We start from the raw sequence: 27267 nt of genomic DNA, 5'->3' as shown, positions 1-27267 counted from the left end.
GCAGCTACATAGAGAAAGCAAGGTTTCTGGGAGGAGGGGGCATAAATATTAAGATTACATTTAAGAACAAGGCTGATGCTGAGTCAAAGTTCAGAGGGAGGGCCGCAGATCAAGAAATCCCCATGAAAGAGGTTGATAAATTCAGAGCTTATCTCAGGAAAACAGAATGTTAGAATAGGGTTTACACATTCTTTTACACCAAAGGCTTCCAATTCTCCCAATTTTTTTTTTCTTCCCCCAACTCAAGTAAGTACATTCCTATGACTCCCCAACATATCTACCTATCTCATTCACACTCGGGTTCAAGAATTAGTTGTCCCCAAGGTGAATTGTTACCACTTCTGCACTCTAAAAATATTTCATTTGACTTCTCTGGGGGCATTACTTCCCTCATATATAAAGTACAGTGGGTACAGATTTTTCCCTTGCAGAGTGAAAGCTGCTTGAAAACAATATTTGTTCTTATTCTCTCAACTTTCCCATCTAATCCTCCTCTCCAGAATTAACCCATTCCTCTGTAATGTGGCCTCATCCTTAGTTCATAGCATAGGCATACCTCTACATTTCCTAATGGTACAAGCACTAAGAACAATGCCTGGTATAAAATATTTATTCTTTTAATCTTTGCAACAAGCCTTTGAGCATCTGTAAAGATGATCTCCATTCAAACAAAAAGGGTTAAAACCTGTATTTAAAACGAGTGATGAGGGTTTCCCGCCTTCGTATCTGTTTCACTGTTTCTGAATTTTAGATCTTCAACTGCAAAGAACACAGCCTAATGTTTTTATTTTTCTCTCCAGCATCTCAGAAAGTGATATAAATATTTGTCAAATAGATAAATGACTAATTGAATGCATGGTTATTTTCTTTAGGAAGACACATTCAAAGATTAAGAGTAGGTTGATCTGCTGATATTTTGAGCGATTTGTTGCTTTCATTGTTTTGTCTTATTTTCATATTTTAAATTTATTAGAAAAGAAACAGTAGGGATTTTTCCTCCTCTTAGGAGGAGGGAAGTCAGGCTCTTTTCTTCCCAAAGACTGGCCCACTCCTGTGGCTATAAACAAAAGTTAGTATGACATCAAACCCTTATATGAGTTCAAGAAAATTTCCTGTAGAAGTACCGATGGTCTGAAGACTTCATTTGAGGGGCAAGAGGTGGAAAGTGTTTTTACCGGGGAAAAGGAGGAAGGGCAATGATGCAACGTTCTATGGGTGACAAAGTGAAGCCTCTTTGGGTTTAACAGTCCTTCATCGAGGAAGGCTGCAGTCACAACCATGAAAGCAAATCTCTAAGAGATCAGGTCTCTAAATCGGGCATCAAAGTCTAGCTCATCATGGAGGGAATGAGTAGCCCCAAAGCTACATTCTGGGCAGGGCAAGCATAGTTCTGGGCAAAGAACTGGACTAGGAGATTCAACTCAAGCATGAATCAACAAAATCATCTGACAGTAAAAAGCAGCAGCAGTGGCCACGGTTGGAGAGATGGGTGAGGGGAGAGGATGGAAGAAGGTGGAGGAAAGCTAACCTCTCCTTTCATGCTGCTGGAGCTGGAAGTCTGGTAGACCTTTCTCTCTTATGAGTAAATCTTTCTGGATTTCCCTATGATTCACAAAGAACAAGGACTCTCTGCCTATCTTGCCAGAATGTGTTTAAGGAAATTCTACTCTAAGAAAATGACTCAAGAAAGCATTTCTTGAACCTGAGCCACTCTTGCTTGATGATCCACTACCATTAAATAGAGAAGTTCTTTAATCCCTATGGGAGAAAAAAATCACCAACAAGCTACTATGAACTTCATTTTTGTGTTCCTCCCAAATTTATATGCAGAAATCCTAACCCCCAGTGGCATAGTATTAGGAGATGGGGCTTTTGGGAAGTAATCAGGTCATGATGGTGGCCCTTCATAATGGGATTAGTGTCCTCATAAGAAACAAAAGAGCCCGCTCCTCTGTCTCAACCTCTCTCTCTCTCTGTTTTCCACTTTGTGAAGACATGGCAAGAAGGCAGCCACTTGCAACCTAGGAAGCAGGTTCTCACCAGATACTGCATCTGCTGGCACCATGATCTTGGACTTCCCAGCCAACAGAACTATGAGAAATAAGCGCTAATTATTACCTGGTCTGTGATAATTTGTTATATCAGCCCTGAGTGATTAAGACACAATATCACCATTTCTTAATTTAAGAAGTGGACATTCAGGTCCAGTTTTACCTGACCCAAAACCATCACTTCTTTTACTGTATTAAAAAAGAGGGGGGAGGCATACCTATATTCTGGTAGTAGTATATTTTAAATTAAATTTTACTTTTTATAAACACATCGACTTTCAATCTAACAGAGTTAGACAAATAAATAAATAAATAAATAAGCTATCACTGGTCCTATTTTCATATTCCAGTTGGGACAAGGACAGTGAGACTTTAAATTATCTGCAACTAGGAGCTACATGCTTTCTACGCAGTGTCCTTTACCGTCCCTTACTCATTTTTACACTCCAGATATACTTATGCTGATACTGTTGACTCCAAGACACTCAAAAGTGTGGAGAACAGCACTCAACAAAGCTAAATACATGTATTCAGGCATAGAGTCAATAAGTGAATAGATACTATTCTAACTCACTTTTTTTCTTTCCTTAAACCCAGACAGCTCAACAATGAAATTCCAACACCTTAACAGCAATAGTCAAGATTATCCATAGGTCGGAAACCTAACCATACAAGTAAGAAATTCACACACATATGATCCTTACAAATAACCAGCCTTGGCAAGAAGACTTCACCTTAAAGAAAATTAATCATCAGACTTGAAATCAAGTCAACCAGGTCAATTCCTAACCATATCCTTTGTAGATCTGGTGCTATCAGCTCATTCCTGGATGAAGGAACTCTTGGATGGTAGTTAAGAGCCTGTTTTCTTTCCTCTAGGTCATATTAAAAGATGTGTGAGAAAAAAATAGATTTCTACAGTTGTACATGAAGAAGTTAAATGTGGTCACATGAAATAAGCAGACTGTAGCATGGAAACACAAATACTAGAAGAATGTAGGGAGAACTTGATACATGCATGCCCGGAGAGAGCTGGGGGAAAAAATGTATCGAAAATTCTACCTGCCTTAATTAAAGTCTTGGCAAAAATAAAAGAATATGTGAAAGACTAGGCATTGAGTTTACAAAAAAATGATTAAGAATCTGCCAACATCTTGATTATTTTTCAAACTGAGAGAATGGAAAGAGGAACAAAGAGGGAGAGAGGGGAAGACAGAGAAAAACCGATTATGCTTCTATGCTTCTGGCCCTGAAGATGTAATGCTGAATCCGACATGGACCATACCTTTAAATAGTCCAACAAAACAGTAGGAGGAAACCGAATTAATTTTTCGTATTATTCTCTTTTGGTTTGTATCCTTCTCTCTCTTTATTCTTCCTTCCTTAGTTCCTTTTCCTTACTCTGTTGATGTTTATTGGTTGTTGGATACCATCAAACCATGCTTGGCCCCGAGATTTCAAAAATAAATACAGGTCTTCCATGGTCTTTGAAGAGGGCTCACAGCCTAATGAGGAGAGTCACAGAAAGAAACTTCACTGCACAGGCTATAATTTAGGTCAAGAAGTAGTGTGTGTGCAGAGGAGACTGGCTCCTAGCGAAAGGTGTAAGGCAGACTGGAGGTATGGAAATGCAACCTCCCCTAATGACATCACATGACAGGTAGCTCGACGACAAGTGTATTTTGTGATTTCAGAATACTGACCTTAAGTTAGGTGATTTTTTTTTTTTATTCTATTCCCAGATTTTTATCACATTAAGACCTCTTCCAAAATTGGGTTTTATTTAAGAAACAAGTCAAATTGCATCAATTTATTTGTATAAGATATTTGGAAATATCAATATTTTTTCTTAGGCTTGTTTAAATTTTAATCATGATATCGTGCTGGGAAATAGTAGCTTTGTGAGGTGCTCACAAAAGATAAATGTGAAAATCAGCAGATTTGAAAGACACAGAGAATTTGAAGAAACATCAAAGAAAATCCCAACTCTGTTTCAAAAATAACTGAAGTGATAATGTACCTCATTCAATTTAGTTATATTTCCACTCTTCAGTGCTTCCTACTTAGCATAGTTAAGAATTTTAGGTAGAATGGGAGAAATAACTGTATACATTTTCTTACAGCTGTGCCTTTCCAACTGTGTTTTACAATCTCTGTGACTTTTTTTTTTTTCTTTTTAACATTTATACTACCTTTGTGTTTACCCTTTGGGCTAATTTGTAGTTGACCCCAGTAATAGAGCCCCTTTAACCAACATTTTGTGACAGGCGATCATTGATTTAGCAGTCCTGCAGAATGCCTTAAAAATCAATGTGTTCAAAGAAGGAACTGGTGGGACTTTATAATATCACATCTCGTTTTTATCACAAATTTCCAATTTACCAAGTTCCTGTCTCATTATTTATACCAGACAGGGCATGCTGATGAGATACACAACCCGTTCTGTCCCTTTTGGCAATCCATTTATAACTGAAGCACAATTAATATCTTTACAGCTGTTCTCTAGGCAGAAAGAAAAATGTGGCAGCAAGGATTTTGTTCATGTTTGAGTATAAATATGTGAAATGAGGAACACTGGGATATGTCTAAAAACAGTGGAATCTGAGCTTTTCTTGTTTTTAAATTCTCCAGAGAAATATTTTCAAAACATTATTTCATATAGAATGTGCAGCTACCTATAGTGGCTCTACAAATTCCCCAGGAAAATAATTAGGAATCTGGATGGTCATTAAACACAAACTTCATCATGACATTCCTTCAAAAGAAAAGCATAAAGGGGAAAATCCATGAATTTCTAGAGAATTCCACATCATTTTAACTTCTGTATTTCCCATTCGTTGTCATTGGCCCTTTCTTACTTCCAAATATTTGTCTTTTCTTTTAGTTAGATAGTGATCATTACCATCAAATATAAAGAAACCACTATATTTCTGGCCCAAGTATTTACCTGATTGGATTATCTCATTTAGGTTTCACACAGACCCTAAAACTTATATTTAAATGACTTCTAGCTTCCTGAGAAAGGATAAGAATAAATAGGTACCCAATAAATGTTTGTTTTCAATTCATTCATCTGCTCAATTACAGATGTTTTCCATATGGACATTTGTTACATAATTAAAATAGCAACTACCCCCGTAGTTAGTATACTAAGGGGAATAAATGATTAATACAGAGATAAGTAGGGAGATAGATAATTGGTAAGTAGATACATAAATGTAGATTAGATATATAGATGTAGTCAAACATCTGATTTAGTAATTCCACCTCTTTCAAGTTATCTTAGAGAAAGAATCCAAAACATGAGCAAGTTTTTTTTGTTTGTGTTTTTTTTTTTCCTACATGCTGACAGAATAAATGAATACCTATTTAAAAAACATTTAGAGGAGCATTTGGGTGGCTCAGTCGGTTGGGCATCCAACTCGTGATTTTGACGCAGGTCATGATCTCAGCATCCTGAGATCAAGCTCTGTGTTGGGCTCCACAGTGGACATGGAGCCTGTTTAAATTTTCTCTCCCTCTCCCTCTGCTTCTCCATCCTTGCTTGCTCTCTCACTCAAAAATAAATACACACACACACACAAGTAAATAAATACACAAATGAATAAATGAATTATAAACAAATAAAAACATTTACAATATCATTGGTAATAGTTATAATAGCAAACCTTAAAATAGAAAAAAAGAAGATAAAATTGGCTATACAAAATGAAAACAAACAAAGGAAAATACTGTTTCAAAAAAGAAAGAAAAGAAGAAAGGAAAGGAAAGGGAAAAAGAGAAGAAAAAGGGAAATGAAAAGAAAAGAACAAAACTAAAATGTTTAGGTCACTGTCATGGGTTCCCATAATCAAGAGATGTGGGACTTAACAATCCTAAGCTGACTCTGTCTGGCAGCAGATGGCAGGAACGATGCACTCTCGAGTGATTCATGCCCTAGGTACTGCGGAATATGTACCATACTATGTACTATGCACTATGTGATATGTACTATATTATTCCTATAGGACTTAAAAAAAAAATCCAGAACTTAGCTGCTATTTGAGAATCAGAATGTGGAGAGACACTCACTGGACATATTTTGAAACTATCAAACAAAGCACAGTATGTCAGAAAACAGAGAAAGGTGTCCAGTTTGAGAAGAATCCTGCTCTGGGTGAATGATTCCTTCATCAGAGCCAGAATCCCCAGAGAAGTAGTGTTTAAGATGCAGAGAGAGGCTTAGGTCCTACCCCTTGGAAACCAACTCAGAATGAGAGGAGAGAACAAGGAACCCACCTCACCACACACGAGCCCACGGAAAAGAGCTGTTTGTGAGTTGGGAAGAGGAAGAGGGGCTTATGCCCTTTTGAAAGTTATATGTTATTTCAAGTTTTTAATTACAAAAGTAATACCTACTCCCCGTGGGCAGTGCTCCTCTTTTTAGTAGGTAACTCAAAGAGACACCTTAGAAGGCACAGATGTAAGAAGGCTGGGCTTTTAGTACTGTGCAAAAAGTGTTAAGAAGTTAATTAGCACCTGCATTCTAAGGAGCAGTGAGTACAATGTAGGACCGAGAGGGGGTCAAACCCTGTGAACAAGCCTCCAGGAGAGCCCGCAGAACTGCCAAAGATAACAGCTTACACTTTACTTCTGTAAATATTTAAACCCATGTATTGTCATTTTTTGGTAGGACTAAGGCATTAGGCACTTCTAATTCTCTCTCTAATTAGAGTGTAGCTTGTATGAATGTGTGCTTTTATTAATGGAAATCAATAATGAATACAGTTGCTGCTATATAAATACTAAAAGATTAGTTATTTAGACAATGCTAAGCATCCACTAGACTCTTTAATTTCCACAAAGAATCCTGAAGTAGGCTGGATTCTTCACCCTACCTTTATTGGCTGGCATATCCCCCAGGCGGGCATTGCCTCTGAAAGGAATAAAAACCTCTGCAGCAGTGTTTTCTGAACTGTGAGCCACACAGTTAATTAAGAAGTGAACTACAAACTGGTATATGTGAAATTCTCAGGTCCACCAAAGAATTTCGCATGGAATGGCTTACATCAACTTTCCTATTTATGGTAATTAAATGCTTGGGTGGTACACAGTAAGTTCTCAGTAGATTTACTATATATTTGATAAATAATAAATACATAATAATAAATACATAATATTAAATATGTAATATTAAATAATAAATATATAATATTAAATATATACATAAATATAAAATATTGTCTTGAATCAATATTACAGGCCCAACTTAAAATATTATCTCCCCATTGTTCTTATTTTCCTTATGGGGCAACTAAACACAAGGCAGGTTGCAAGAAATCTTGCCTAAGACCACACAGATCGTGGGAGCCTCTGTTTTTGCCAGACATGACACTAGAACCTAGGGATTTAAGGTTAGATAAATAAGACACAGCACTTGCCCTGCGGAAACCCCTAATTTTACGATGTCTGGGTGGACATGTTTGAAAAATCTCTAGGAAGTTGGGCAGTCATATTAGGTGACAGCTTTCACAGGTAGAAGCAGGCAATTATAAACTTGGAACAACTCGGAGGCTTAGTGTTTTTCTCAGACTATGTCATGCTGTTTCTGTGGTTCATTCCCTAATACATCAACATTGTTTCTTTAGGATATGAAATAGCTTTGCAAATGTTCTGGTAGCACCTCGGAAAGATGTGTCATACCTCTCTTATTTTGTTTTCAGAATCTCCCGGCACACTACCGGGAACACCAAGCTGAGAAATCTGGCATTAGAGTCACCCACGGAGCAAGTGGTTTTCAAAGTGTGGTCTCCAGACCAGCAGCTTTAGCCTCCTCCAGAACTTGTTAGACATGTAAATTTTCAGCTTCATTCCAAATGTACTGAATCATAGACTCTGAGGGTGAAGCTGTGAAACTATTTTAACTAATTCCCCAAGTTCTTCTGATGCACAAATTATGGAAGCCAGTACTATTACACCAGATCAACATCTCTGATCTTAAAAAAAAGAAAAAGAAAAAATAAGCCACTAATACAATGTGTTCATAATGCTTTAACTTCTTTTTATAAATTTACAACCTTCTGAGTAATGTAAGACAATTATGAAGATTCTAATTTTATAGAAAATTAGACTGAGAAATTCCCCGAACCTCCTTGCATTCAAAGGTTGTCCAGGAAATACCAAAACTGGGAATACATCTAAGCATACTTTTTAGTCTTTTAATATGTGATCCATTTTTAGTTAGTGTCAGTAAGGATAAAGTCATGAATCTCCCTGTTTTCATCCAATGATTTCCAGTAATTATGGTATCTTACCACCAAATGGTAGGGTGTCATGATCAGAATAGCCACATTTTTTTAGGATGGCAAATTAAGAAATACAGGATGCAGTATAGTGTTCATGTTAATTATACATTTTTTTCTGTAAAATTAATATAATACAGCTAAGCGCAGTCATTAAAATTATATACTTTGTGAAAGCTGTTGAACAAGAATTAAATAAGCATAAATTTCCAGGCACGCAATGTCACAAATCCCTTAAGAAACGGAAATTGCTGCTCTCCTAGCTCCCACATTATCTTAAAAGACTTCAGGGTCTCAATGACAACTTCCTGGTGGTCTCCATTCATTACCCAAGGCACTCACCTACTTCAGGGCTTTAGATTGACTAAGAATCCTAGATATTTTGCTTTTATGAGAATTTTCAAAGAACTTTCAAAACTAGGTCTAGGCGTGCTTGAATCCACTGTCAGGGAAATGGCCCCTGCTCGCTTGGGTCTAGCTCATTTCTCTGTACACAGTTGTTCAGGCAACGAAAGAAGCAGCAAGGACTAAGAAATGTTGATCACAGAAAAAGAATCCTCTTACACATGTATTCTTTTTTTTATAAATATTTTATTTATTTATTTGACAGAGATCACAAGTAGGCAGAAAGGCAGGCAGAGAGAGAGGAGGAAGCAGGCTCCCCACTGAGCAGAGAGCCCAATGCGGGGCTCGATCCCAAGACCCTGGGATCATGACCTGAGCCGAAGGCAGAGGCTTTAACCCACTGAGCCTCCCAGGTAGGTGCCCCATTACACATGTAGTCTCACGGTAAAGATGTTTTCCTCTCTCTTTAGTAAATGAATATGTGCTGACCAGCCACCAACAGCAAGTTAGCTTCAACTTTCCATTTGTGTCTGTCCCCTTGCCCCTCATTTCTGATCCAAGCATTATCCTAGATTTGGTGGAAAGCACACGGAAAGTACATCTGGCAGAGGGAAGCTGCTTCTGTGGGGCTGATAAAGAATAAGAGCTGGAACAGGCAGACTTGAGGCAGATCATAAATCTCTGAGTCTACTATACTTACCTGCTTTATTTACATGACTGTACTATCATGGAGAACCAGTGGGATCGGAGAGATGGACAACGCTATTGCACAACAGGTGAAAATCTCACACAAACATTGAGGCATCCCCAAAGATCGTTGTAATACATATTTACATAGTCAGCATCAGTTCTCTTACATCTAAACCTCTCCCTCTGTCATTAGAATGATGTGCCATTTCAGACACCTTTTTTGCTACATTTATAAAACCCACTGAAATCAAACACAATTATTTTAAGCACCACCATAAAGAAATAATTTCATCATCTTCTTAGAACAAGACTACCCAGTGCCATATATTGCTGTTGAAACTGACAAACTCATAAAGAAGTAAATGGGAGTAATGTGGAGTTCTTTTTTTTTTTTTTTTAAGATTTTATTTATCTATTTGACAGAGAGAGAGATCACAAGTAGGCAGAGAGGCAGGCAGATTGAGAGGGAGAAGGGGAAGCAGGCTCCCTGCTGAGCAGAGATTCCGATGCAGGGCTCGATCCCAGGACCCTGAGATCAAGACCTGAGCCGAAGGCAGAGACTTAACCCACTGACCCACCCAGATGCCCAGTAATGTGGAATTCTTAAAACAGAGGCTTCGTAAGCATTTGCTAAAACTCAAATCCTTTGGAACTTGAACTACCTTGAATCAGAGCCCACAATATAAATAATTTCTCGCCCCCAATTTTACCAAGGTAATACAAAATTAATGATCTCTCATGTTCCTATGAAGACTTTTCGAATCTGCACATATTTCACTATGGGTGTATATATGGAGAGTAGAATGCACTAGACAGAGAGGAGAATTCCCTTCAGGATAGAATTTATATTTCAGAGTAGAGAGACTGTGCGTCAAGCCAGCTATTTTTGTTGCTGTTCCAGACTCGACGCATTTTTCTCTTTGATTTGGAAAGAAAGCAGCATTTTCCCTCCAACTCAGACAGTATATATCACACAAATCCACACACAAACACACACGCTGGAACATATAGACAGAGTGAAAGGTGAAGGAGCGTGTGTGTGTGTGAGAGACAGAACGAGAGAGTACGAGAGGGAGTGACAGAGAGGGAGGTGGAAGCAGAATGTGTGCAAAAAAGAGGTAAAATATTAGAGATTCTTGCTTCCTTCAAGGATTATGAGAACATTTTTTTAGACACGGCATTAACCTACAATTCATAAACAGTTAAGTTAAAAACTATGAAGAAGGGGGAGTAGAATGAAGGTTTTGTCACAGTTAAAAAAAATAATTGCAGGGGCGCCTGGGTGGCTCAGTGGGTTAAGCCACTGCCTTCGGCTCCGGTCATGATCTCAGGGTCCTGGGATAGAGTCCCACATCGGGCTCTCTGTTCAGCAGAGAGTCTGCTTCCCTCTCTCTCTCTCTGCCTGCCTCTCTGTCTACTTGTGATTTCTCTCTGTCAAATAAATAAATAAAATATTTAAAAAAAATAAAATAAAATAATTGCAAACCAAAATATGTTTTCGTGCTGTGTAGAAATCACTCTCGCAACGTGTTGGTGTGCGAGCAACCACCATGCCCTCACATGACTGACCACCTGGTCATGTATTAGAAGAATTTGGATGTTTCTTTGAATATATTTTTATGTGCATTCATGAAGGATGAAAGACTGAGCAATGAGTTTCATTTTCTACTCCTAGAAAAAATACCCTGAAAAAGATGCTCAAAGAGCACCCCGAATAAATTATGCCCAAATGGAAGAAATACTTTGGAATTCCTCACCTGGATTTCTGTATTTATTTTCTTCTTCTTCTTTTTTTTTAATTTAAGATTTATTTATTTGTCAGTGAGAAAGAGCACAAGCAAGGGGAGCAGCAGGCAGAGGGAGAAGCAGGCTCTCTGTTGAGCACTGACCCCAATGAAGAACTTGATCCCAGGACCCTGGAATTGGGACCTGAGCTGAAGAAGGCAAACGATCAACTCACTGAACTACCCAGGATTTAGGTATTTAAATATAATTGCAAAAGCCTTAGTCTGGGGACAGCAGGAAGTAAATGAACCCATACCTACCTTAAAAGCAGCCGTTATTCTCCTAAATACACACACACACACACACACACTATATATATATATACATATATAGACCTATATATTTAACATACTACATTGTACTCCAGTGGGGCATACAGAATGTTTTAGTTAGATTAAGGGGTTTGTGGTAAGACTGTAAAGAATAAAATCCCAAACTCACTACATATTTGCTGTAAGACTCTTAGTCAATTGCTGTATTGTCTTTACTTGATACAAAAAAAAAAAAAAAGTGCCTCATAGATGTGTGTGCGTGTCAAATCAGGTGAAACTGCCTAGCGTAGTGTCGGTCTTCAGCAGCAGTAATGATAAGGATATTGATAACGATGATGTCCACACCACAGATTCACTGAGCACCCACTGTGTTTAAGACACCAGCCCAGGAATTTTTTTTTTTTAAGATTTTATTTATTTATTTGACAGAGAGAGATCACAAGTAGGCAGAGAGGCAGACAGAGAGAGGAGGAAGCAGGCTCCCCACTGAGCAGAGAGCCTGATGTGGGACTCCATCCCAGGACCCTGAGATCATGACCTGAGCCGAAGGAAGCGGCTTAACCCACTGAACCACCCAGGCGCCCCAGCCCAGGAATTTTGTAGGTGATACTCTTATTTCTTAACAAACAGTTACTGAAGTGTCATTACTCCACATATATTAGTTTTCTAATGAAGAGTGAAAGAATATCATTTTAAAAATGACAAACTGGGGGCGCCTGGGTGGCTCAGTGGGTTAAAGCCTCTGCCTTCAGCTCAGGTCATGATCTCAGGATCCTGGGATCAAGCCTTGCAGCGGGCTCTCTGCTTAGCGGGAAGCCTGCTTCCTCCTCTCTCTCTGCCTGCTTGTGATCTCTGTCTGTCAAATAAATAAATAAAATCTTAAAAACAAAAATTCCAAACTGGATGTGCAGAGAAGAGAAAGAATACATCCACATCTACGTGTTTCATGAGCGGTCTCCCAGATCCACCACCTCCTCTCTAGAGTTCTCATGTCTCCTGCCCCCCTCATTTGAATCTCCAGGTAGCATCTCGTGTTGTACATTAAATCCTATTTGATAAGAGGCCATCTTAGTTGCCATCTGAAGATTTTGATCCCTTATACGTGAATAAGATTAATATATTCACCTCCATGTCCTGCCTGAGTTCCTAAAGCCAGGGAAAAATAAAAGATGACAGAGTGTCTCTTATATTTCATTGTCTAAATCTCACACAAATGAGTTTCCTCGATAGTAGACTGTTAAATCATTATTCCCCAGCTCTCCACAATACCCTTACCTCCAATGACCAGAAACCAAAAGAAAGTAATAAATAGGGACACCTGGGTGGCTCAGTGGTTTACGTGTCCCACTCCTGATCTAGGCTCAGGTCGTGATCTCGAGGTTGTGAGACAGAGCCCTGTCTCAGGCTCCACACTCAGCAGCGCGTCTGCTTGGATTCTCTCCCTCTCTGTCTCTGCCCCCTCCCCCCGCCGCGCACACACTCTCTCTCCCTCTAAAATAAATAAATCTGAAAGTAAAAAAGAAAAAGAAAATAATAAATAAACTTTATTTATATTGAGTCACTAAGGGAAAGAATGTTACAGTTTAAGATGGATTTCTTTTTTTTTTCTTTTTTTTTTTTTTAAAGATTTTATTTATTTATTTGTCAGAGAGAGAGTGAGTGAGAGCGAGCATAGGCAGACAGAGTGGAAGGCAGAGTCAGAGGGAGAAGCAGGCTCCCTGCGGAGCAAGGAGCCCGATGCGGGACTCGATCCCAGGATGCTGGGATCATGACCTGAGCCGAAGGCAGCTGCTTAACCAACTGAGCAACCCAGGCGTCCCAAAGATGGATTTCTATTAAATAGGAGGGAGAAGGGGCGTGTGGGTGGCTCAGTGGGTTAAAGCCTCTGCCTTCAGCTCGGGCACTGATCCCAGGGTCCTAGGATCAAGCCCCGCCTGGGGAAATCTCTGCTCAGCAGGGAGCCTGCTTCCCTCTCTGTCTCTGCCTCCCTCTTCACCTACTTCTGATCTCTGTCTGCAAATAAATAAATAAAAGCTTAAAAAAAATAGGAGAGAGAAACTTGAATAGCAAAAGAAAAACCAATGAAGGAGGCCATGAGCATCCTCTCTTTTAAACAGAAAGCACTTTCCTCACTTCTATATCAGTTTGGTTTATACAGGAAGATCGAAGACACAGTATCATGTAAAAGAAATTCCCTCTTTGTCACATTTCAAGATCAACTGCCTTGTCACTCTGAGAGGCACTACAGATCTTGATAACATTCCAATACCAAAATGCCTCATGCTTCTCGAAGATGCAGGATTCCTCGAGTGCTATCAGTTGTAACAGCTCCTTACCTTCTCAGGAACATACTGTGTCTGGTCCTTATTGAGCCTGTCCCAGACTCGTCCACTACATCTCTTAGCTCCACAGACCAGGACAACACATCTCTCTGTCACCCTTGACCTCCGTGCAGGAAGGTCTTTGGTCTGTTTCCCTAATTGCAATTGAAATATTCAGAGAGAACATTGCTTCTCATTTTGGTCCTATCTTCCTTTTTCGGCTTAATACATATTTTCTGAGATACCTGTGTTTAAGTCTTGCTAGGCACAGGAAGACAACAGTGAACTTAGAAACAAAGGCTCCATCTTATGATTAACACAGATAACTACACAAGTAATTAATAAATTATAATTGAATGAAAGAAAAGACAGAATGGTAGGAAGTCTTTAACACGCTTGGAGGAAGTGAGGATTATGTGAAACCTGAAAGACTGACCCTCCTAGGCAAAATCAACCCTCAGAGTCTTGTGTGTGGAGACTCTGAGGCCATCACACATGAGGGACAAAAACTAGGCTATAAGGCAGAGTCAACAGCTCAAAAACATGGGGATGTAGGCAGAGTAAAATTGTGCTGAGCATTATCAGTTTATGTTATAAACTTTTATTTTAAAGATTTTATTTATTATTTATTTGACAGAGAGAGATCATAAGTAGGCAGAGAGGCAGGCAGAGAGAGAGAGGAGGAAGCAGGCTCCCTGCTGAGCACAGAGCCAGATGTGGGGCTCGATCCCAGGACCCTGAGATCATGACCTGAGCCGAAGGCAGCGGCTTAACCCACTGAGCCACCCAAGCGCCCTATGTTATAAACTTTGAACTAGCTCTACAGTGCAATGGAGAAACACTGAAGCTTAGTAAGCAGGAACATGTCACAATCAGAGAATGCATTCGCAGTCACAGAATAGTGCAGACAAGCAAGCAGTATGGAAGCCAGACAGAAGTCTGAGTGATATATAATAGTTCCTTGGACTAGGATGGTGAGAGAAGATGCAAGAGTGGAAAAGTAGAAGGTGACCTTTCTTCACTGTAAAAATGGTTAAAATCCACCCACATTTATTTCTAAGAGCAGTGGGAGGGCACACAAGGGTATGTGGTAAGGGACGGCTATGCTCAAAGCCCTGTTTTAGAAATAATCACTCTTCTACCGTAGAACCACAGAGGAGGAGATCAATAACAAATAGCACCTGTGATTTCCTTCTCACCAATAAAATACAGCAAAGGTGATGGGCGCAGGGGAAGATGATGTTACAAGAGACTGTAACCACTGTTATGCTAGAGACTCTCTTGCTGACTATGAAGAAGGAAGTTGCCACGCTCTGAACTGCCATGTGGGAAGGCCATGCAGCCAGGAGAGGAGGATGGTCACTGGAGAGGAAAGAAACTGAGACCCTCAAGGATCTCAACACTGCCAATAACCAACCATGAGACCTTCGAATGGGGATGCTTGCCCAGTTGAGCCTCAGATGAGATCTCAGGCCTGGCTGAAACATTGAATGCAACTGTATAAGATTCTAAAAGGACTTCTGGATCTCCCACATGGATCCTGACTCACAGGCTATATGAGATAATAAGTTACCACTGTTAAAAGCCCATTAAGTTAGTTTTGAATGTGCTGGTCGTTAAAAATGCCCCTCAATCCCAAATATCCACGTCACATGGGCAGTTTCAGTTGCAGGCCTGGAACTCAGCAGAAAACTTAGACATTAGATGTCAAAAATTCTTTTATGGGTAGGAAGCATCACAGAAACAAAGGGTGAAGATATGGCCTGCAAAAATGATAATAGAATAATTATTTAAACAAATAAACTAGCTTAATTCTCAAAATATAACCTAAACCATAAATATGGAAGAAGACTCAACTTTAGGGATGCTGATCTCAGAGAATTCAGGAGCATGTTGACTTAGAAGGCCAATCAGGGTGACTATCATAACATGGAATTATGCCTCAGAGCTTGGGCCAACTGACACTTGCTACATGCCAATAAGACTATTTTATCCTTCATATGATTTTTCCTTCTTAAATCCCATTTTAAAGAAAAAGAATCCAGAGTCAGAGAGGAAATTTCCCTTCCCATGGTCATCTAGTGGTTAGGAGAAGATCCACAATTCAAACACCGTCTGGCTTCAAAGCCTGAGCATTTACCTTTGAACATTTCAAGGAAGCATTCCATCAGACACAGGGAAGCACATTTTTATATTCTTTATGCACACCTAAGCCTAACCTTGAATCCCACATATCTAAGCAGTCCCCACCCTGCTCAAATAGGCTTCTATGGTATCAGAAGTTCTGTAGACCTTAAAGAGCTATGGATACATCTAAAGAATCAGGCAAATCTTAAAGTTAATCAGGAATGTCTTTTCTGTTCAAAGCAAAGTGCCAAGTCTAATGTGTTAGAACGAGGACGTCCCTTCAAAATCTAACATGACTCTTGTCTCTGAGGTGGGGGATAAGGCAGCTTCAAAACGACCTTTTTCACTATTGCTGACAGCACAGCAATAGCTCACTTTTATCATGATATCTTGAAATATCTTCTGATCGGGTGTGTTTTACTTGACGGTTATAAGGTAAAAGATCCCACCAAATATTTAAAACAATCACATACTTTAAATTCATCCAGGGGCTTGCTCACTGAGTGCAATATTAATGGCTTGTAGGCACTGGATTTTTTAGGCCTACGAATGCAGACATGATGCTAAAATGTTTTCCATTTTGTAGGAATGGATATTTCAGCAGAGCCTACAAGTCCTACCGGCCCAGACTCTAACCTACTCTGAGCAGATGATATCATGTGCCTATTTCTCATCAGGTCCAAAGATCTTAAGAAATGGCTGCAGCTCCTCTGAGTCACAAGCCAACATGAAATTTTAGTGGATACCCTACCATGCAAATCTCAGGCGAACAAAAAATTCCTGCTAATCTCTCCTAACATCTCTGGGTCCTCCTCCTCCATGGTTTCGCTATGAAACTCCTTCCACTCATCTTTGGCAAGCCTTCAGAGAAAGCAGGTTACCTTCCCTGCCAAATTAGGTGCCCCTTGAAGGCAGGCATGGTTAAGAGAGAACATTTATCATATATGTCCTTGGTTTGGCATATATCAAAATGTGCACATGCATTTTTGCATGACACGTTGCTCTCCAAAATATGAGGAGCATTCCAGCAGGGCACTCTAAGTATGCAAGGAATCAGCATTAATTAATTTCAAATCCACAGTGACAGATGTACATCCTTGCATTCTCCTTTTATGCTGATGGATATCTCAGCATAAGAGATATCCATCGGCTTGGGTCATGATCCCAGAGCCCTGGGATCGAGCGCTGCATCTGGCTCTCTGCTCAGTGGGAAGCCTGCTTCCTCCCTCTCTCTCTGCCTGCCTCTCTGCTACTTGTGATCTGTCTGTCAAGTAAATAAATAAAAATCCTTAAAAAAAAAAAAGATATAAAAGCCTTTGGCAGGCAACAATGTCTATACAATAGCTACTGACTTTAATATATTTACATATAGCTTATGTTGTAGCTACCTAATATTAGGTATCTATTTCATTATATCTATCTAGTATTATATTTATCTAGCATTTATGTCACATGATATAGTGGCAAGAATGTTTTCTTTTTATTTTTTTTTAAGGTTTTGTTTATTTACTTAGAGAGAGAGTGACAGAGAGAGCATGAGAGGGGAGAGGGTCAGAGGGAGAAGCAGACTCCCTGCTGAGCAGAGAGCCCGAGGCGGGACTCGATCCTGGGACTCCAGGATCGTGACTTGATCCGAAGGCAGTTGCTTAACCAACAGAGCCACCCAGGTGCCCCAAGAAAGTTTCCTTTTTAAATGATAATTTATATCAATAAATAAAATTATAATACTTTTCTCTAACATGACATGTTCCATGTAGGTGAATATAATATTTGATACAGGCGAATTTCAAAGGACTAAAGGCAAGCTTGGTGCTCTAATGAAACTACCAACGATTTGCAACCCGGCCTGCTGACTCCAGAGAGTGAACTCTTACCACTTGTTCTTAATATCTGCACTCAGTTTGATTGCTGTGACTTCACAGTCTATAAATGAAGGCACTCGATAAACGTTTGTTAAATGCATCTGATGATAACATTAGAGAAAATAGAGAAATGGGGGTGAGTTTTTTTAAAAAAAGGGCAGAATGTCCATTCCCCCCCCCCACTCCCTTTGGGATAAGATAGTTTTAAAGATTTATTTATTTTTATTTTTATTTTTCTTAAGTAATCTCCATACCCAACATGGGGCTCAAAGCCACGACTCCAAGATCAGGAGTTGCCTGTTCCACTAAATGAACCAGCCAGGTACCCCTGGGATAAAGGTAGTTTTACTAAATAAATTCCTTTTGGAAATAAGTGAGATCTGTTTCAGGCACATGAGAGACCTCTTCTTTGTCCTAGAGATGCAGACTAAACCAACTCTGGTCCTGATATGGAAATTCCCCCTTGGTTGCCTTGAGCTGGGTACATAACAAAAGGAGACCCAAAATAACATATCTAAAGGTACAGTTACCTTCTAACACCAGAATAAAAATAGAAAAGAGAAGGGGGAGAGGAATCAACAGGATAAATGAATATAAAAATCAATATGTTTACTGACTCATTCATGTAGCTTATAAATTTGGTATAACTGGTTTTAAGCCCATATTGAAAGAAAGAAACCAGACACAAAATCAAGTGTATGAGTCCACCTATATAAAGTACAAAAGAGGCAAAATGCTATAATTTTAGAAGTGAGGATACTGGTTGCTCTTATGGGCACAGTGACAGAAAGAAGCCGAAGTATGAATTCTGCAAGGCAAGTATTATTCCAATTTTTTAACGGGGGTGCTAATGACATGAATCTGTTCAGCTTGCGAGCATGTGCTCTTATGACATATGCAGTTTACTCTGCGGATATTACACCTTAATGCATAATTTAAAAATACATACCAGGGACAAGAGAAGGTGAGAATGTGCAAAGGCCTAACAGGAACAAGAACTGTTGTCCATGCTTATGAGCATTCTGACTTACTGATGCCCTTAGTGCAGAGTGAAGCAGGGGAGACCATGCTGGATTCACAGCACAGGGTCTCACTTTTCTTGCTGGGCAGTTCCCCCTACACGGCGCTCACAGGGCACCTGCACAGCATTTCCTGGAGCAGTTGGACACTACAAGAACGATTCCTAAGATGGATCCTGGCACTTCTTTCATTCAGTTTTGACATTGTAACTTGTTACATATACATAAATGTGCGGGGACTGTTTAATATTATTTCATCGTCACCTAATGGTATCAGCAGCCCTAATAATTACACAGGAATAACAATACGGGAAAAAAAAAAAAGGATCCTGGGGTGATTAAAAAAAAAAAGGATCCTGGGGTGATTAACATTATTCAGATGATTCTGTCAAGGTGAGAAAAAGGACAACAAAGACATACTCGGGAATGAATTTTGTCCTTTGTTTTCAGTCTTGATCATCCCGCGTTTCTTTAATAGTAATTTTCAAAAGAACAAAGCACAGAAGACTGTAGGTTATCTTACAACCATTAATAGAATCTGTGAATATAAATGGATGGAAAAGTGACATTGAGCTTGACATCAAGAGTCTTTTATCATACTGAACGGAAACAATTCCTTCTCTCTATTTCTCTTTCTTTCCGAGGAAGGACAAGGAGATGCACGATCCTTTCAACAGCCTGGCAGAAGGGATATCCCATCCCCAATTTGGGTTTAAACATTCCCAAGAATATAACATTTCAGTTCATTATTTCTACATGGACAGCAGTTGATGCCAGGTAAAGACAAAACTTCCTCTTTTATTATATTATTGAAGATAAGCACTACGCATGACTCATACCATGCCTTGTGCTGAAGAGCCAAGTTCTTTCAAAGGGGAAGACACAAGAGCGATGGTCTATTCTCTAGGTCTATATAATGAAAAAAAAATAACAGCATATCATTTGGGTGGGCATAAATATTTATTATCTCTTGGCACTATTTACATATCCAGGACAAAAAATGCTTCTGTATCCTTCCAATTACTTCTTTTCACAGGCAACAACAGCCTGCAAAGGACAATTTTCTACTTCTTAAGAGACATTTGATTTTAAGAAACATTATTATGTCCCTCCTATTTGGGGGGTGTCATGGATGGATGGATGGAGTATCATGGAAGCCAGAGATGGGAACTGTCGAAGGCTCAGTATGTTTCTACAACTAGAGACTAAGGAATCCAATAAGAAGTTTCACAGTCTCTTGCTTTGTTACCAGTTTCATGTACTTCCCTGCACTGTGAAGTGTAGCTTTTCCATTTCTCTAAATATACCATGAAAAGATGACGTCTGCCTCATGGTTTCACCTATCTCTAAGTTGAGTTACTGGGAAAGATAGTACTTCCACACCTTCTCTGTCTTCATGGCAAATACCTGGGGTTGAGACTAATTGAATTAGATCTGATCAAATGTCTACCTATGCTCCAGAATGGAAACAACCTTATATAAACTGACTGCTAATTATCCATACTGTCACTGGGGAGACGGATAGTTAGTTGAGAATAAATAAAACACAGTTAGGCACACACTCAGGGTTTTCACTGCCGCCTTGACAGAGGTATGGTCTCTAAAGGGGGTTACTGACTATAAGGTACTCATTCCTTTTTCCGCACAAGTTTTCAAAAGCAGGAATAGGCAGAGTAAGGCTGTTAGTGGCAAGCTAGGGAACAGTGCCCATGAACACAATGCTGAAGAACAGAATCAGGGGTCTCATTTTGAACAGACGAAAGGAAAGATAAGAAACTCTGTTAGGTAGCTTTTCCCAAAGGTCTGACAGCGTTTTAAGATAGTTCCTGCTTATAATGTGATCCCTGGAACTCATTCAAGTCCTTAAGCTCATCTGTATATTAACTGTTTCTTTCTGTTCTAGCTTGTCTACCATTGTTCTGTCTGATGACCAAAGAGGAATATCTTTATAGTGTTTTATAGATTATAGATAGGGCTTTGTGGTATTTTGGCAAAACCAATTAGAATTTCTTTCAAAATTAAATATGAGCTTACCATATGATCAAGCAGTCATACTCCTAGATATCTATCCAACTGAATTGAAAACTTACTTCTAAACAAAAGCCTGTATCTGAATACTTATAACAGCTTTATTTGTAATCACGCAGAACTGGAAACAATCAAAATATCCTTCAATAAGTAAATGGGTACACAAACTATGGCAATCCATACGAGAAAAGCCTACCTCATGATGAAAAGGAATGGACTCTTAAGCCATGCAAAAACTTGGATGAATCGTAAATGCACATTACTAAAGGAAAGGTCTACAAACTATATTATTCCTTTACATGATATTTTAGGAAAGATGAAATTATAGAGTCAATGAACAGATCGGTGACTGCTGGGACATAAGGAAATGAAGAAGTTTAATAGGTAAAACTCCACGGATATTTTTAAGGTACTAAAGCTATTCTGTATGATACTGTAATGATGGACCCATGGCACAATGTACTTGTTAAAATCATTAGACTTCATAGCACAGTAAGTGAATCTCAATATATGCAAATTTTTGCTTAAAATTAGGATGTCTGCGGGGTGCCTGGGTGGCTCAGTGGGTTAAAGCCTCTGCCTTCGGCTCAGGTCATGATCTCAGGGTCCTGGGATCGAGCCCTGCATGGGCTCTCTGCTCAGCAGGGAGCCTGCTTCCTCCTCTCTCTCTGCCTGCCTCTCTGCCTACTTGTGATCTGTCAAATAAATAAATAAAATCTTTAAAAAAAAATTAGGATGTCCACATTTCCCAGGATAAAATGCAAAACCTTTGACAAAATAATACAACTATACTGTATACATACTTTGAAACTTACTGAAGGTAGTAGGGGGGAAGGAGCAGACCTAAGTGTGTGTGTGTGTGTGTGTGTGTGTGTAAGTACACTATAAACACACACACCCTAACACACTAACATACTAATATTCTAATACATAGATGAGTATACTATTAGTATATACACTAAGATACTACTCCTGTATATTTGTGCAATATGTATGTATATATATGTGTGTTTTAGTGTATAAATTAGTGTATCCACATTTATTTGTCCTCCCTGTATCAGCTGAGAGGGCCTAGAAGCAAAGGCAACCTAGAAGCAAAGGCAACCTAGAAGTAACACTCCTCTTGGTTTCTGAGACCTCAACAAAAGGAACCAGGACTCCTTGGAGAAATAGTTAATTCTGAATTACAGTGATAATTATATAAGATAAGCCTGGAACACCATGAAGTTCAAGAAAGTAAGAAAGTAAATAAGTGCTAAAATCCGAACCAAAATACTGATGAGGAGGAGGAAGAGGATGAGGTTGGATGGATGGATGGGTGAATGGAAGGATGGGTGGATGGGTGGATGGATGGATGGATGGATGGGTGGATGGGTGGATGGTGGGTGGATGGGTGGATGGGTGGATGGATGGATGGGTGGATGGATGGGTGGATGGATGGATGGATGGATGGGTGGATGGATGGATGGATGGGTGGGTGGATGGGTGGGTGGATGGTGGGTGGATGGGTGGATGGGTGGATGGATGGATGGGTGGATGGATGGATGGATGGATGGGTGGATGGGTGGATGGGTGGATGGGTGGGTGGATGGGTGGATGGACGGATGGGTGGATGGATGGATGGGTGGATGGGTGGATGGGTGGGTGGATGGGTGGGTGGATGGGTGGATGGGTGGATGGGTGGATGGGTGGATGGGTGGGTGGATGGATGGGTGGGTGGATGGATGGGTGGGTGGGTGGATGGATGGGTGGATGGGTGGATGGGTGGGTGGGTGGGTGGGTGGATGGATGGGTGGGTGGGTGGATGGATGGGTGGATGGGTGGATGGGTGGGTGGGTGGGTGGATGGGTGGATGGGTGGGTGGGTGGGTGGGTGGGTGGATGTATGGATGTCAAAGGAACCCAGGAGACAACTAAAAGGTCTCCTAGTTGACAAAGCTGAAAAAATAAGTTGGGCAAGAAAGTAAAACTGTATTGGATTATAAACCAAAGTGTAAAATAAATAACCCTTGAGTTTATATTGATTAAATGAAAGAGAAAAAGAAAAAAGAAAGAAAGAAAGGAGGCACCTGGGTGGTTCAGTGGGTTAAGCCTCTACCTTCGGCTCGGGTCATGATCCCAAAGCCTCACATCGGGCTCTCTGCTCAGCGGGGAGCCTGCTTCCCCCTTCTCTCTCTGCCTGCCTCTCTACTTGTGATCTCTGTCTGTCAAATGAATAAATAAAATATTTTTAAAAAATAAAAAATCTTAAAAAAAGAAAGAAAGAAAGAAGACAAATGCCCTGTGTATGAGAAATACACATGAGTAGAGTCATTATGCGGTGTGCAGGGGAAAGCAGAACTTCCCACTCCTTAAATACATGCTGCACATTGAGACTTTTTTCTAAAGGGTACAATGTGGAAAGGAGGGGGAAAACAGTAACTTTACAGTAGGCACCCTGATCAAATAATACCTCAGCCAGCTGACTAAGCTTAGCATGAAGAGGAATAAATCCTATTGATAGTAGGTTATCTTGATACCATGTGAAGAAAACAGCACTTTCACGTCTGCGGTCTTTCTCCCCAAACCCACTCTATCCTTCTCCCACACCAAATGTAGTTCTTGAACTCAGATGACTCTGGTGGCTTGCAAAGATTCATGATTGCTAGATAATGATGAGAACCAAAAAATCTGACATGATTATAAAGGGAAGACTCCTTGATGTCATGCTCACTGACAAAAAGAAAATGAATAAAATCATCTTAAACAGTGGCACAAATAAGGTTATACAGATTTTAACTCTTCAAATCCAGACACAGGGGATGAAAACTCGTTTTCTTGCAACAGGCAGCATCTCTGAAATGATCAGCATATTCTCATCTCTGGGCTCATATGTAACTATTTTTTATCTTGTTTTGTATCTAACTATATATCAAGTACCCACACACATACATACACACTTTTATCTCTTTTTGCATTCAGTCTACATTATACACATCTAAATAGCCTTATCCTTTACTTCTTTTAACAGCTCTACCATATTTTATGTATTACTCTATGTGCTGATCTATATATGTAGCTATCTTGCCATACAAATTTCACTGTTTTTCTCTCTGTGAAGCTATTGGTAAGGAGAATAGGAAAAAAACAACACATATCTCATAAAAGTGTGATTGCTAATCAGCCAAGGAATAAAGGCCTTTTGGCCTAAAAGAAAAATCAAATGGTAATTTTTAAAGTCCAGTAAATCCAGGAAATACTATTATTAAACCCATCGCTGCAAATATGGAAGTTAAATAATATTCATACATGCATAGAGACACTAAGGAATCCCCAGGACCAGCTCCAAGAGGCAAGGTTCTGAGAAGAGCATGCTGACACCAAAAATAGATTGACAAAGGTGTCCTACATTCATTTTCGGCCAAGACTTCAGAATTTCACAAATGTGTGTTTCGGAGCTGTCCTGACATGTCGCTGCTTCATTTCTCTAACAGGCAAATGTGGGCAAAGGCTGAACTCGATAAGCTTTTGCTCTATGGTCCCTTTTAATTCATGATTTCCTATTATGACAATGTAACAACAACAACAACAACAAAAACTCATCAAACAGTGGGTGTTGATGCTAATTCACAGAGCTCTGGACACAAGCACAGCTTGAATAACTTATGGAGATCTGCCCTTTTGCCTTTGGAATCAATAAATATGTTGAGTCCTAAAATATTAATTCTCATACGAGAGCAATGAGACAAGGAAGACAACAGGATCATCAGATTATCTCGGTTGAACCCTACCTTGGTTGCTCAACCCTTGACCTAGAATACAAAGTTTTTTTGAAGTATTTTAAATTTCTTTATGATAAGTTCAGACTTACTGATAGAAGAATATTTCAGTATTTCCAATATGTATCCCCAATGAAGGTTAGCTTCTTTATGCAAAACAGAAACTACACAATCCTCACGTCATCTTAGAGTTTTGGAACCACAGCTCTTACAGGCATTTATATCAGGTAGAGAGCAGCTGGATTTCTTTTGAGAGTATTTATTTCAATCCCCATGATTTCTCACCCATGTTTTCCTAAAGAATTTCAGTTTTGTTCATCACTCTGAATCAAACAAGACAAAAAAATATAATCAAATCCATCAAGATATGTATTTCCACCTTATTCAGCATCTTTTCTTTAAAATAGAGATATGGTAACCAATTTTTTTTTTAAATCTCGCCAAGAGAAAGAAAGAAATCTATGACCTCTAAATTATAAGAAAGGAGAATGTGAGGTTTAAGACTGTTTTTAGTATGAACATTCTTTGATCTTTGAAGCTTATGTGACAAAAATTTTCTTCAATAATAAAAAATACATGAAAATGAATCTCTATTACTTTGGGATCTTCTTTATGGGTGACTGAAATGAGTACTGGGCAATGACAAGAATAACAAGTTAATCCATGTAAGCTACAGTCATCATAATTTTTAATTCTCTCTTCAGAAATTGCAAATTTGACTGTTTAGCTACCTGCTAAACTAACATGTGGCCTTGCATAGAATCAAAAATATCTTCTCATCAGACATGCCTTTGTAAAGCTTTTGTAGTGTAAAACTATGTTAGTGCTACAACATATTTATAAAAAAAATAGTTCCTGGGATCATATAAAAGCATAATTTATCAAATTATGATATATTAATACTTTGAAGACTCGGAAGCACAAAAAGTATTTCTTTTTCTTTAATTCAGTGTTTATCAATTGAATTTATTTTTCCTTTTCATAAACTTATTTTGAATATAGATTGGAAAATGTTGCCACAGGTCTATTATACCATAAGAAACAACTGAGGTATATAGGAGAATAAAAGTAAGGAGTATTATACGGTACCCTGCCTCCATTCCTATCTGTGTGCCAACTGCACAATTTAGTACAAAAGCCATTACGTGTGGGTAGGTGAGAAGAATCTGTGTAAGGGGAGGGAGATGGAGGGAGAATACAACAGTAGGTAAACATGAGAGACCTTAAGGGGGCTAAGCGGCAGAGTAAATGGAAATCCTTTTTTACAGGATGTGAAGGGTGACCCAAATAATAAATATACTGAGGATATAGAAACTCGGGTTTCCTATTGTTGGAGGAAAAAATAAACATATATATATATATATATATATATATATATATATATATATATATATATATATATATAAAATGAACCCTCTGGTGTCGCTTTAGATTGAAGGTGAAGAGATGAACTCACGGTTTTCAAAAGATAGATAGCATTTTAGTTTCCTTTGGCTACCATAACAAATGATCACAAATTGGGTTGCTAAAAACAACAAGAATTTATTCTCTCACAGTTCTGGAGTCCAAAATCAAAGTGTTGACCGGCCCACATTGCTTCTGAAGGATGTTCCCTTTGCCCCTTCCGGTTACTAGTAACTCGTGACATTCCTTAGGGGAGCTCACCTCCAGTCTCGGCCTCCATCTAACTCCGTTTAACTAACTACATCCACAAAGACCCTAATCTAAAGTCCTGGGCAGACAAAATTTAGCGGGAACACCATTCAACTCTGAAGAGATCGATGTGTGTGTGTGTGTGTGTGTGTGTGTGTGTATACACATGCCCCCATTCATTACTTTATTCTGTCCACTGAGAATATTTGGGAGTAGCAACACATTTGTAGCAATAAATACAACCAATATCCTGAATCTGGCACCATAATACCAGTCACATTTAGACGGAACCTGGTGTCTCTGTATAGTTAGCAAAGTCCATGGGACACTCAGTCAGCTGAGTATCTGAAGCAGTTGTGGCTCAGGTCATGATCTCAGGGTCCTGAGACTCAGTGCTGTGCCTGAATCCATGCTCAGTGGGGAGCCTGCTTAATCCCACTCCCTCTGCCTCTTTCCTCTGCTCATACTGTCCTTCAGATAGCTAGCCAGATAGACAGACAGACAGATAGATGAATGAGTGAATGAATGGCAAATTCCAGGGCTGGGTCAGGGAGAGTACAAAAGAAGCCTAGAACATTTTGGCCAGTGATAAGACTATACCCAAAGGATGAAGAGGCATGTCAATAGGGCATAGAATCAACTTCAAGGGCATGTCATGGCCAAGTCTGGTATAAGTGATATTCATAACTATTATCACAGAAATCTAAAAGCCCAAACTAATATAAATAAATACGCAAGCAAATAAATGGGAAGAAAAGCAAGCTTTTCCCTAGAGAAGAATGTCAAGTAATAAATGCAGATGGAATGAGGGAATTAGTATAACCACCATGTGGCAGCTGTCATGGTAATAATTAATTCAGCCAAGAAACCTCAATGAATGCTAAAATTGGGGAGGGGGTAGTAATTTGATGAAGAATAAGATATTTACCTAGGTGCAAAGTATCTGCTGACAAAGTTGTCATTAGGTACAAAAAGAAGAAGAAAAAAAAAAACTTCACAGTGGATGCATACAGTTGTGTGACACCTTAATGAAATTATTATCAAAATTATTATCACCAATAATGGAATAAATCAGA

At 39.3% G+C, this 27267-nt stretch overlaps 1 protein-coding gene across 4 annotated transcripts in view; it reads right to left on the bottom strand.

The window, feature by feature from the left end:
- Positions 1-27267, bottom strand: part of CDH8 (cadherin 8) — a 377915-nt gene that overhangs the window by 215646 nt on the left and 135002 nt on the right. The gene's annotated exons all lie outside the window — the stretch shown is intronic.

The sequence above is a fragment of the Mustela lutreola genome, chromosome 16, assembly GCF_030435805.1.
Source record: "Mustela lutreola isolate mMusLut2 chromosome 16, mMusLut2.pri, whole genome shotgun sequence".
NCBI lineage: Eukaryota > Metazoa > Chordata > Mammalia > Carnivora > Mustelidae > Mustela > Mustela lutreola.
This window is presented reverse-complemented; position numbering and strand designations above follow the sequence as displayed.